This window comes from Callionymus lyra, unplaced genomic scaffold (assembly GCF_982586985.1).
Source record: "Callionymus lyra unplaced genomic scaffold, fCalLyr1.hap1.1 HAP1_SCAFFOLD_73, whole genome shotgun sequence".
NCBI classification, from domain to species: domain Eukaryota; kingdom Metazoa; phylum Chordata; class Actinopteri; order Syngnathiformes; family Callionymidae; genus Callionymus; species Callionymus lyra.
In genome coordinates this window covers 72,501-85,000 of record NW_028258577.1, presented here as the reverse complement: position 1 = coordinate 85,000, position 12,500 = coordinate 72,501, and the positions used below count along the sequence as shown (strand labels likewise).

General features: G+C 60.6%; 1 non-coding gene across 1 annotated transcript; it reads right to left on the bottom strand.

Annotated features, from left to right (window-relative positions):
- Window positions 1-8,161: 8,161 nt before the first annotated feature.
- LOC148058530 (5S ribosomal RNA) lies at window positions 8,162-8,280 on the bottom strand. Its single transcript, XR_015709747.1, has one exon. It is a non-coding gene; the product is annotated as a 5S ribosomal RNA (ribosomal RNA).
- Between the last annotated feature and the right edge of the window lie 4,220 nt (window positions 8,281-12,500).

Here is a 12,500-nt window from a genome sequence, read left to right as displayed (position 1 = left end):
TCCGACTTTGAGGCACCAGGCTCGGCCACCCTCCGAGCCTTTTCCTTCCCTCTCCTGTTATGGTGCCTCCCTATTAACCTCTAGGTGGTTGCGCTCGTGACATCAAAAAGACCACTTTTTGAGGAGCAGTCACACTCGGAAAAAATTTCTTTCGTCAGGCAAAAGAACCAGAGTTCTCCGCGGCCATCCACTCCAACCTTGTCCGACTTTGAGGCACCAGGCTCGGCCACCCTCCGAGCCTTTTCCTTCCCTCTCCTGTTATGGTGCCTCCCTATTAACCTCTAGGTGGTTGCGCTCGTGACATCAAAAAGACCACTTTTTGAAGAGCAGTCACACTCGGAAAAAATTTCTTTCGTCAGGCAAAAGAACCAGAGTTCTCCGCGGCCATCCACTCCAACCTTGTCCGACTTTGAGGCACCAGGCTCGGCCACCCTCCGAGCCTTTTCCTTCCCTCTCCTGTTATGGTGCCTCCCTATTAACCTCTAGGTGGTTGCGCTCGTGACATCAAAAAGACCACTTTTTGAGGAGCAGTCACACTCGGAAAAAATTTCTTTCGTCAGGCAAAAGAACCAGAGTTCTCCGCGGCCATCCACTCCAACCTTGTCCGACTTTGAGGCACCAGGCTCGGCCACCCTCCGAGCCTTTTCCTTCCCTCTCCTGTTATGGTGCCTCCCTATTAACCTCTAGGTGGTTGCGCTCGTGACATCAAAAAGACCACTTTTTGCAGAGCAGTCACACTCGGAAAAAATTTCTTTCGTCAGGCAAAAGAACCAGAGTTCTCCGCGGCCATCCACTCCAACCTTGTCCGATTTTGAGGCACCAGGCTCGGCCACCCTCCGAGCCTTTTCACTCCCTCTCCTGTTATGGTGCCTCCCTATTAACCTCTAGGTGGTTGCGCTCGTGACATCAAAAAGACCACTTTTTGAGGAGCAGTCACACTCGGAAAAAATTTCTTTCGTCAGGCAAAAGAACCAGAGTTCTCCGCGGCCATCCACTCCAACCTTGTCCGACTTTGAGGCACCAGGCTCGGCCACCCTCCGAGCCTTTTCACTCCCTCTCCTGTTATGGTGCCTCCCTATTAACCTCTAGGTGGTTGCGCTCGTGACATCAAAAAGACCACTTTTTGCAGAGCAGTCACACTCGGAAAAAATTTCTTTCGTCAGGCAAAAGAACCAGAGTTTTCAGCGGTCATCCACTCCAACCTTGTCCGATTTTGAGGCACCAGGCTCGGCCACCCTCCGAGCCTTTTCACTCCCTCTCCTGTTATGGTGCCTCCCTATTAACCTCTAGGTGGTTGCGCTCGTGACATCAAAAAGACCACTTTTTGCAGAGCAGTCACACTCGGAAAAAATTTCTTTCGTCAGGCAAAAGAACCAGAGTTCTCAGCGGTCATCCACTCCAACCTTGTCCGACTTTGAGGCACCAGGCTCGGCCACCCTCCGAGCCTTTTCACTCCCTCTCCTGTTATGGTGCCTCCCTATTAACCTCTAGGTGGTTGCGCTCGTGACATCAAAAAGACCACTTTTTGCAGAGCAGTCACACTCGGAAAAAATTTCTTTCGTCTGGCAAAAGAACCAGAGTTTTCAGCGGTCATCCACTCCAACCTTGTCCGATTTTGAGGCACCAGGCTCGGCCACCGTCCGAGCCTTTTCACTCCCTCTCCTGTTATGGTGCCTCCCTATTAACCTCTAGGTGGTTGCGCTCGTGACATCAAAAAGACCACTTTTTGCAGAGCAGTCACACTCGGAAAAAATTTCTTTCGTCTGGCAAAAGAACCAGAGTGTTCAGCGGTCATCCACTCCAACCTTGTCCGATTTTGAGGCACCAGGCTCGGCCACCCTCCGAGCCTTTTCACTCCCTCTCCTGTTATGGTGCCTCCCTATTAACCTCTAGGTGGTTGCGCTCGTGACATCAAAAAGACCACTTTTTTCAGAGCAGTCACACTCGGGAAAAATTTCTTTCGTCTGGCAAAAGAACCAGAGTTTTCAGCGGTCATCCACTCCAACCTTGTCCGATTTTGAGGCACCAGGCTCGGCCACCCTCCGAGCCTTTTCACTCCCTCTCCTGTTATGGTGCCTCCCTATTAACCTCTAGGTGGTTGCGCTCGTGACATCAAAAATACCACTTTTTGCAGAGCAGTCACACTCGGAAAAAATTTCTTTCGTCTGGCAAAAGAACCAGAGTTTTCAGCGGTCATCCACTCCAACCTTGTCCGATTTTGAGGCACCAGGCTCGGCCACCCTCCGAGCCTTTTCACTCCCTCTCCTGTTATGGTGCCTCCCTATTAACCTCTAGGTGGTTGCGCTCGTGACATCAAAAAGACCACTTTTTGCAGAGCAGTCACACTCGGGAAAAATTTCTTTCGTCTGGCAAAAGAACCAGAGTTTTCAGCGGTCATCCACTCCAACCTTGTCCGATTTTGAGGCACCAGGCTCGGCCACCGTCCGAGCCTTTTCACTCCCTCTCCTGTTATGGTGCCTCCCTATTAACCTCTAGGTGGTTGCGCTCGTGACATCAAAAAGACCACTTTTTTCAGAGCAGTCACACTCGGGAAAAATTTCTTTCGTCTGGCAAAAGAACCAGAGTTATCAGCGGTCATCCACTCCAACCTTGTCCGACGTTGAGGCACCGATGTCGGCCAAGTTCTGAGCGTTCCACCGCCGAATGCCACTGGTCCTCAACACAGCGGACTTCCAATCCAACCTTGTCCGACTTTGAGGCACCGAAGTCGGCCTCAGCCCGAGCCTTCCCCCGCCGACCTCACTGGAGCCCGCCATCCAGGGACCGGCGGAGGTCGCCCGCATGACCGCGGCAAAGTGTCTCAAAGTCGGGCACGACCGCTCGAGTCACCCGCCAACCCGGTCCGGGGCACCTCCAGGGACCGGCGGAGGTCGCCCGCATGACCGCGGCAAAGTGTCTCAAAGTCGGGCATGACCGCTCGAGTCACCCGCCAACCCGGTCCGGGGCACCTCCAGGGACCGGCGGAGGACGCCCGCATGACCGCGACAAAGTGTCTCAAAGTCGGGCACGACCGCTCGAGTCACCCGCCAACCCGGTCCGGGGCACCTCCAGGGACCGGCGGAGGACGCCCGCATGACCGCGACAAAGTGTCTCAAAGTCGGGCACGACCGCTCGAGTCACCCGCCAACCCGGTCCGGGGCACCTCCAGGGACCGGCGGAGGACGCCCGCATGACCGCGACAAAGTGTCTCAAAGTCGGGCACGACCGCTCGAGTCACCCGCCAACCCGGTCCGGGGCACCTCCAGGGACCGGCGGAGGACGCCCGCATGACCGCGACAAAGTGTCTCAAAGTCGGGCAGGACCGCTCGAGTCACCCGCCAACCCGGTCCGGGGCACCTCCAGGGACCGGCGGAGGACGCCCGCATGACCGCGACAAAGTGTCTCAAAGTCGGGCACGACCGCTCGAGTCACCCGCCAACCCGGTCCGGGGCACCTCCAGGGACCGGCGGAGGACGCCCGCATGACCGCGACAAAGTGTCTCAAAGTCGGTCATGACCGTTCGAGTCACCCGCCAACCCGGTCCGGGGCACCTCCAGGGACCGGCGGAGGAGGCCCGCATGACCGCGACAAAGTGTCTCAAAGTCGGGCACAACCGCTCGAGTCACCCGCCAACCCGGTCCGGGGCACCTCCAGGGACCGGCGGAGGACGCCCGCATGACCGCGACAAAGTGTCTCAAAGTCGGGCACGACCGCTCGAGTCACCCGCCAACCCGGTCCGGGGCACCTCCAGGGACCGGCGGAGGACGCCCGCATGACCGCGACAAAGTGTCTCAAAGTCGGGCATGACCGCTCGAGTCACCCGCCAACCCGGTCCGGGGCACCTCCAGGGACCGGCGGAGGACGCCCGCATGACCGCGACAAAGTGTCTCAAAGTCGGGCATGACTGCTCGAGTCACCCGCCAACCCGGTCCGGGGCACCTCCAGGGACCGGCGGAGGACGCCCGCATGACCGCGACAAAGTGTCTCAAAGTCGGGCACGACCGCTCGAGTCACCCGCCAACCCGGTCCGGGGCACCTCCAGGGACCGGCGGAGGACGCCCGCATGACCGCGACAAAGTGTCTCAAAGTCGGGCACGACCGCTCGAGTCACCCGCCAACCCGGTCCGGGGCACCTCCAGGGACCGGCGGAGGTCGCCCGCATGACCGCGACAAAGTGTCTCAAAGTCGGGCATGACCGCTCGAGTCACCCGCCAACCCGGTCCGGGGCACCTCCGGGGACCGGCGGAGGACGCCCGCATGACCGCGACAAAGGGTCTCAAAGTCGGGCAGGACCGCTCGAGTCACCCGCCAACCCGGTCCGGGGCACCTCCGGGGAGCAGTGGAGGTCGCTCGCATGACCGCGACAAAGTGTCTCAAAGTCGGGCATGACCGCTCGAGTCGCCCGCCATCCCGGTCCGGAGCTCAACACTTTGTCGTTTTTTCCACTCCCTCCCCATTAACCTCTAGGTGGTTGCGCTCGTGACATCAAAAAGACCACTTTTTGCAGAGCAGTCACACTCGGAAAAAATTCGTTTCGTCTGGCAAAAGAACCAGAGTTCTCAGCGGGCTTCCAGTCCAACCTTGTCCGATTTTGAGGCACCAGGCTCGGCCACAGTCCGAGCCCATTCACTCCCTCCCCTGTTGTACTCGCTCCCTATTAACCTCTAGGTGGTTGCGCTCGTGACATCAAAAAGACCACTTTTTGAGGAGCAGTCACACTTAGGAAAAATCCGTTTGCGCTCACACCATCCCTCCCCATTAACCTCTAGGTGGTTGCGCTCGTGACATCAAAAAGACCACTTTTTGAGGAGCAGTCACACTTAGGAAAAATCCGTTTGCGCTCACACCATCCCTCCCCATTAACCTCTAGGTGGTTGCGCTCGTGACATCAAAAAGACCACTTTTTGAGGAGCAGTCAGACACCGAGGTTTTCTGGATTTATGTCCGTTTTCCTGGTTCTCTGACTCGGGCACCTTGTGACCGACATCCCCCCCTTCCCTGGTTCTATTTTGCCGATACTTTGGTGAGTTTTCTACCCGCAAACCAAGCCCCCCAAGCCCGCCGCCTGGTGGGGGAGCATGCCGCCTGGCCCGGTTCTATTTTAGGTCACTTTGGTGAGTTTTCTACCCGCAAACCAAGCCCCCCAAGCCCGCCGCCTGGTGGGGGAAGAGGCCCCCTGGTCCCGGTTCTATTTTAGGACACTTTGGTGAGTTTTCTACCCGCAAACCAAGCCCCCCAAGCCCGCCGCCTGGTGGGGGAAGATGCCCCCTGGTCCCGGTTCTATTTTAGGACACTTTGGTGAGTTTTCTACCCGCAAACCAAGCCCCCCAAGCCCGCCGCCTGGTGGGGGAAGATGCCCCCTGGTCCCGGTTCTATTTTAGGACACTTTGGTGAGTTTTCTACCCGCAAACCAAGCCCCCCAAGCCCGCCGCCTGGTGGGGGAACATGCCCCCTGGTCCCGGTTCTATTTTAGGACACTTTGGTGAGTTTTCTACCCGCAAACCAAGCCCCCCAAGCCCGCCGCCTGGTGGGGGAACATGCCGCCTAGCCCGGTTCTATTTTAGGTCACTTTGGTGAGTTTTCTACCCGCAAACCAAGCCCCCCAAGCCCGCCGCCTGGTGGGGGAAGAGGCCCCCTGGTCCCGGTTCTATTTTAGGACACTTTGGTGAGTTTTCTACCCGCAAACCAAGCCCCCCAAGCCCGCCGCCTGGTGGGGGAACATGCCCCCTGGTCCTGGTTCTATTTTAGGACACTTTGGTGAGTTTTCTACCCGCAAACCAAGCCCCCCAAGCCCGCCGCCTGGTGGGGGAGCATGCCCCCTGGTCCCGGTTCTATTTTAGGACACTTTGGTGAGTTTTCTACCCGGAAACCAAGCCCCCCAAGCCCGCCACCTGGTGGGGGAAGAGGCCCCCTGGTCCCGGTTCTATTTTAGGACACTTTGGTGAGTTTTCTACCCACACTGCAGGTCCCCAAATGCCGCCATCTGGTGGGGGAACATGCCGCCTGCACCGGTTCTATTTTAAGTCACTTTGGTGAGTTTTCTGCCCACACTACGGGTCCCCAAATGCCGCCATCTGGTGGGGGAACATGCCGCCTGCACCGGTTCTATTTTAAGTCACTTTGGTGCGTTTTCTGCCCACACTACGGCTCCCCAAATGCCGCCATCTGGTGGGGGAACATGCCGCCTGCACCGGTTCTATTTTAAGTCACTTTGGTGAGTTTTCTGCCCACACTACGGGTCCCCAAATGCCGCCATCTGGTGGGGGAACATGCCGCCTGCACCGGTTCTATTTTAAGTCACTTTGGTGAGTTTTCTGCCCACACTACGGCTCCCCAAATGCCGCCATCTGGTGGGGGAACATGCCGCCTGCACCGGTTCTATTTTAAGTCACTTTGGTGAGTTTTCTGCCCACACTACGGCTCCCCAAATGCCGCCATCTGGTGGGGGAACATGCCGCCTGCACCGGTTCTATTTTAAGTCACTTTGGTGAGTTTTCTACCCACACTACGGGTCCCCAAATGCCGCCATCTGGTGGGGGAACATGCCGCCTGCACCGGTTCTATTTTAAGTCACTTTGGTGAGTTTTCTACCCACACTACGGGTCCCCAAATGCCGCCATCTGGTGGGGGAACATGCCGCCTGCACCGGTTCTATTTTAAGTCACTTTGGTGAGTTTTCTGCCCACACTACGGGTCCCCAAATGCCGCCATCTGGTGGGGGAACATGCCGCCTGCACCGGTTCTATTTTAAGTCACTTTGGTGAGTTTTCTGCCCACACTACGGGTCCCCAAATGCCGCCACCTGGTGGGGGAACTGCCGCCTAGTCCCGGTTCTATTTTAGGTCACTTTTCTCACTTTCTGACCCACAAATAATGCCCCAAATGCCGCCGCCTGGTGGGGGGAACTGCCGCCTAGTCCCGGTTCTATTTTAGGTCACTTTTCTCACTTTCTGACCCACAAATAATGCCCCAAATGCCGCCGCCTGGTGGGGGGAACTGCCGCCTAGTCCCGGTTCTATTTTAGGTCACTTTTCTCACTTTCTGACCCACAAATAATGCCCCAAATGCCGCCGCCTGGTGGGGGGAACTGCCGCCTAGTCCCGGTTCTATTTTAGGTCACTTTTCTCACTTTCTGACCCACAAATAATGCCCCAAATGCCGCCGCCTGGTGGGGGGAACTGCCGCCTAGTCCCGGTTCTATTTTAGGTCACTTTTCTCACTTTCTGACCCACAAATAATGCCCCAAATGCCGCCGCCTGGTGGGGGGAACTGCCGCCTAGTCCCGGTTCTATTTTAGGTCACTTTTCTCACTTTCTGACCCACAAATAATGCCCCAAATGCCGCCGCCTGGTGGGGGGAACTGCCGCCTAGTCCCGGTTCTATTTTAGGTCACTTTTCTCACTTTCTGACCCACAAATAATGCCCCAAATGCCGCCGCCTGGTGGGGGGAACTGCCGCCTAGTCCCGGTTCTATTTTAGGTCACTTTTCTCACTTTCTGACCCACAAATAATGCCCCAAATGCCGCCGCCTGGTGGGGGGAACTGCCGCCTAGTCCCGGTTCTATTTTAGGTCACTTTTCTCACTTTCTGACCCACAAATAATGCCCCAAATGCCGCCGCCTGGTGGGGGGAACTGCCGCCTAGTCCCGGTTCTATTTTAGGTCACTTTTCTCACTTTCTGACCCACAAATAATGCCCCAAATGCCGCCGCCTGGTGGGGGGAACTGCCGCCTAGTCCCGGTTCTATTTTAGGTCACTTTTCTCACTTTCTGACCCACAAATAATGCCCCAAATGCCGCCGCCTGGTGGGGGGAACTGCCGCCTAGTCCCGGTTCTATTTTAGGTCACTTTTCTCACTTTCTGACCCACAAATAATGCCCCAAATGCCGCCGCCTGGTGGGGGGAACTGCCGCCTAGTCCCGGTTCTATTTTAGGTCACTTTTCTCACTTTCTGACCCACAAATAATGCCCCAAATGCCGCCGCCTGGTGGGGGGAACTGCCGCCTAGTCCCGGTTCTATTTTAGGTCACTTTTCTCACTTTCTTACCCACAAATAATGCCCCAAATGCCGCCGCCTGGTGGGGGGAACTGCCGCCTAGTCCCGGTTCTATTTTAGGTCACTTTTCTCACTTTTCTACCCACAAATAATGGCAAAAAAAAATGCTTACAGCACCCAGTATTCCCAGGCGGTCTCCCATCCAAGTACTAACTGGGCCCGACCCTGCTTGGCTTCCGAGATCAGACGAGATCGGGCTCATTCAGGGTGGTGTGGCCGTAAGCGAGGGAAGCGCTTGTGAAATGCCCCAAAGTGTTGAAAATGTTCCCCAGGCCCCTGGTTCCCCATCCCCGCAGGAGGAGGCTCCCCAGGCCCCCTGGTTCCCCATCCCCGCAGGAGGAGGCTCCCCAGGCCCCCTGGTGCAGGAGGAGGCTCCCCAGGCCCCTGGTTCCCCATCCCCGCAGGAGGAGGCTCCCCAGGCCCCCTGGTTCCCCATCCCCGCAGGAGGAGGCTCCCCAGGCCCCATGGTTCCCCATCACCGCAGGAGGAGGCTCCCCAGGCCCCCTGGTTCCCCATCCCCGCAGGAGGAGGCTCCCCAGGCCCCCTGGTGCAGGAGGAGGCTCCCCAGGCCCCCTGGTTCCCCATCCCCGCAGGAGGAGGCTCCCCAGGCCCCCTGGTTCTCCATGCCCGCAGGAGGAGGCTCCCCAGGCCCCTGGTTCCCCATCCCCGCAGGAGGAGGCTCCCCAGGCCCCCTGGTTCTCCATGCCCGCAGGAGGAGGCTCCCCAGGCCCCCTGGTTCTCCATCCCCGCAGGAGGAGGCTCCCCAGGCCCCCTGGTTCTCCATCCCCGCAGGAGGAGGCTCCCCAGGCCCCCATGTTCTCCATGCCCGCAGGAGGAGGCTCCCCAGGCCCCTTGGTTCTCCATCCCCGCAGGAGTAGGCTCCCCAGGCGCCCTGGTTCTCCATCCCCGCAGGAGGAGGCTCCCCAGGCCCCCTGGTTCTCCATCCCCGCAGGAGGAGGCTCCCCAGGCCCCATGGTTCCCCATCACCGCAGGAGGAGGCTCCCCAGGCCCCCTGGTTCCCCATCCCCGCAGGAGGAGGCTCCCCAGGCCCCCTGGTTCTCCATCCCCGCAGGAGGAGGCTCCCCAGGCCCCCATGTTCTCCATGCCCGCAGGAGGAGGCTCCCCAGGCCCCTGGTTCCCCATCCCCGCAGGAGGAGGCTCCCCAGGCCCCCTGGTTCTCCATGCCCGCAGGAGGAGGCTCCCCAGGCCCCCTGGTTCTCCATGCCCGCAGGAGGAGGCTCCCCAGGCCCCCTGGTTCTCCATCCCCGCAGGAGGAGGCTCCCCAGGCCCCTGGTTCTCCATGCCCGCAGGAGGAGGCTCCCCAGGCCCCCTGGTTCTCCATGACCGCAGGAGGAGGCTCCCCAGGCCCCCTGGTTCTCCATCCCCGCAGGAGGAGGCTCCCCAGGCCCCCTGGTTCCCCATCCCCGCAGGAGGAGGCTCCCCAGGCCCCCTGGTTCCCCATCCCCGCAGGAGGAGGCTCCCCAGGCGCCCTGGTTCTCCATCCCCGCAGGAGGAGGCTCCCCAGGCCCCCTGGTTCTCCATGCCCGCAGGAGGAGGCTCCCCAGGCCCCCTGGTTCTCCATCCCCGCAGGAGGAGGCTCCCCAGGCCCCCTGGTTCCCCATCCCCGCAGGAGGAGGCTCCCCAGGCCCCCTGGTTCTCCATCCCCGCAGGAGGAGGCTCCCCAGGCCCCCATGTTCTCCATGCCCGCAGGAGGAGGCTCCCCAGGCCCCTTGGTTCCCCATCCCCGCAGGAGGAGGCTCCCCAGGCCCCTGGTTCTCCATCCCCGCAGGAGGAGGCTCCCCAGGCGCCCTGGTTCTCCATCCCCGCAGGAGGAGGCTCCCCAGGCCCCCTGGTTCTCCATGCCCGCAGGAGGAGGCTCCCCAGGCCCCCTGGTTCTCCATCCCCGCAGGAGGAGGCTCCCCAGGCCCCCTGGTTCCCCATCCCCGCAGGAGGAGGCTCCCCAGGCCCCCTGGTTCTCCATGCCCGCAGGAGGAGGCTCCCCAGGCCCCCTGGTTCTCCATCCCCGCAGGAGGAGGCTCCCCAGGCCCCCATGTTCTCCATGCCCGCAGGAGGAGGCTCCCCAGGCCCCTTGGTTCTCCATCCCCGCAGGAGGAGGCTCCCCAGGCCCCTGGTTCCCCATCCCCGCAGGAGGAGGCTCCCCAGGCCCCCTGGTTCTCCATGCCCGCAGGAGGAGGCTCCCCAGGCCCCCTGGTTCTCCATGCCCGCAGGAGGAGGCTCCCCAGGCCCCCTGGTTCTCCATCCCCGCAGGAGGAGGCTCCCCAGGCCCCTGGTTCTCCATGCCCGCAGGAGGAGGCTCCCCAGGCCCCCTGGTTCTCCATGACCGCAGGAGGAGGCTCCCCAGGCCCCCTGGTTCTCCATCCCCGCAGGAGGAGGCTCCCCAGGCCCCCTGGTTCCCCATCCCCGCAGGAGGAGGCTCCCCAGGCCCCCTGGTTCCCCATCCCCGCAGGAGGAGGCTCCCCAGGCGCCCTGGTTCTCCATCCCCGCAGGAGGAGGCTCCCCAGGCCCCCTGGTTCTCCATGCCCGCAGGAGGAGGCTCCCCAGGCCCCCTGGTTCTCCATCCCCGCAGGAGGAGGCTCCCCAGGCCCCCTGGTTCCCCATCCCCGCAGGAGGAGGCTCCCCAGGCCCCCTGGTTCTCCATGCCCGCAGGAGGAGGCTCCCCAGGCCCCCTGGTTCTCCATCCCCGCAGGAGGAGGCTCCCCAGGCCCCCATGTTCTCCATGCCCGCAGGAGGAGGCTCCCCAGGCCCCTTGGTTCTCCATCCCCGCAGGAGGAGGCTCCCCAGGCCCCTGGTTCCCCATCCCCGCAGGAGGAGGCTCCCCAGGCCCCCTGGTTCTCCATGCCCGCAGGAGGAGGCTCCCCAGGCCCCCTGGTTCTCCATGCCCGCAGGAGGAGGCTCCCCAGGCCCCCTGGTTCTCCATCCCCGCAGGAGGAGGCTCCCCAGGCCCCTGGTTCTCCATGCCCGCAGGAGGAGGCTCCCCAGGCCCCCTGGTTCTCCATGACCGCAGGAGGAGGCTCCCCAGGCCCCCTGGTTCTCCATCCCCGCAGGAGGAGGCTCCCCAGGCCCCCTGGTTCCCCATCCCCGCAGGAGGAGGCTCCCCAGGCCCCCTGGTTCCCCATCCCCGCAGGAGGAGGCTCCCCAGGCCCCCTGGTTCTCCATCCCCGCAGGAGGAGGCCCCCCAGGCCCCTGGTTCCCCATCCCCGCAGGAGGAGGCTCCCCAGGCCCCCTGGTTCTCCATGCCCGCAGGAGGAGGCTCCCCAGGCCCCTGGTTGGGAGAGGGGGAAAAAGAGCAAAGTGTTTAAAAATGCCCCAAAGTGTTGAAAATGTTCCCCAGGCCCCTGGTTCCCCATCCCCGCAGGAGGAGGCTCCCCAGGCCCCCTGGTTGGGAGAGGGGGAAAAAGAGCAAAGTGTTTAAAAATGCCCCAAAGTGTTGAAAATGTTCCCCAGGCCCCTGGTTCCCCATCCCCGCAGGAGGAGGCTCCCCAGGCCCCCTGGTTGGGAGAGGGGGAAAAAGAGCAAAGTGTTTAAAAATGCCCCAAAGTGTTGAAAATGTTCCCCAGGCCCCTGGTTCCCCATCCCCGCAGGAGGAGGCTCCCCAGGCCCCCTGGTTGGGAGAGGGGGAAAAAGAGCAAAGTGTTTAAAAATGCCCCAAAGTGTTGAAAATGTTCCCCAGGCCCCTGGTTCCCCATCCCCGCAGGAGGAGGCTCCCCAGGCCCCCTGGTTGGGAGAGGGGGAAAAAGAGCAAAGTGTTTAAAAATGCCCCAAAGTGTTGAAAATGTTCCCCAGGCCCCTGGTTCCCCATCCCCGCAGGAGGAGGCTCCCCAGGCCCCCTGGTTGGGAGAGGGGGAAAAAGAGCAAAGTGTTTAAAAATGCCCCAAAGTGTTGAAAATGTTCCCCAGGCCCCTGGTTCCCCATCCCCGCAGGAGGAGGCTCCCAAGGCCCCCTGGTTGGGAGAGGGGGAAAAAGAGCAAAGTGTTTAAAAATGCCCCAAAGTGTTGAAAATGTTCCCCAGGCCCCTGGTTCCCCATCCCCGCAGGAGGAGGCTCCCCAGGCCCCCTGGTTGGGAGAGGGGGAAAAAGAGCAAAGTGTTTAAAAATGCCCCAAAGTGTTGAAAATGTTCCCCAGGCCCCTGGTTCCCCATCCCCGCAGGAGGAGGCTCCCAAGGCCCCCTGGTTGGGAGAGGGGGAAAAAGAGCAAAGTGTTTAAAAATGCCCCAAAGTGTTGAAAATGTTCCCCAGGCCCCTGGTTCCCCATCCCCGCAGGAGGAGGCTCCCCAGGCCCCCTGGTTGGGAGAGGGGGAAAAAGAGCAAAGTGTTTAAAATGCCCCAAAGTGTTGAAAATGTTCCCCAGGCCCCTGGTTCCCCATCCCCGCAGGAGGAGGCTCCCCAGGCCCCCTGGTTGGGAGAGGGGGGAAAAAGACCAAAGT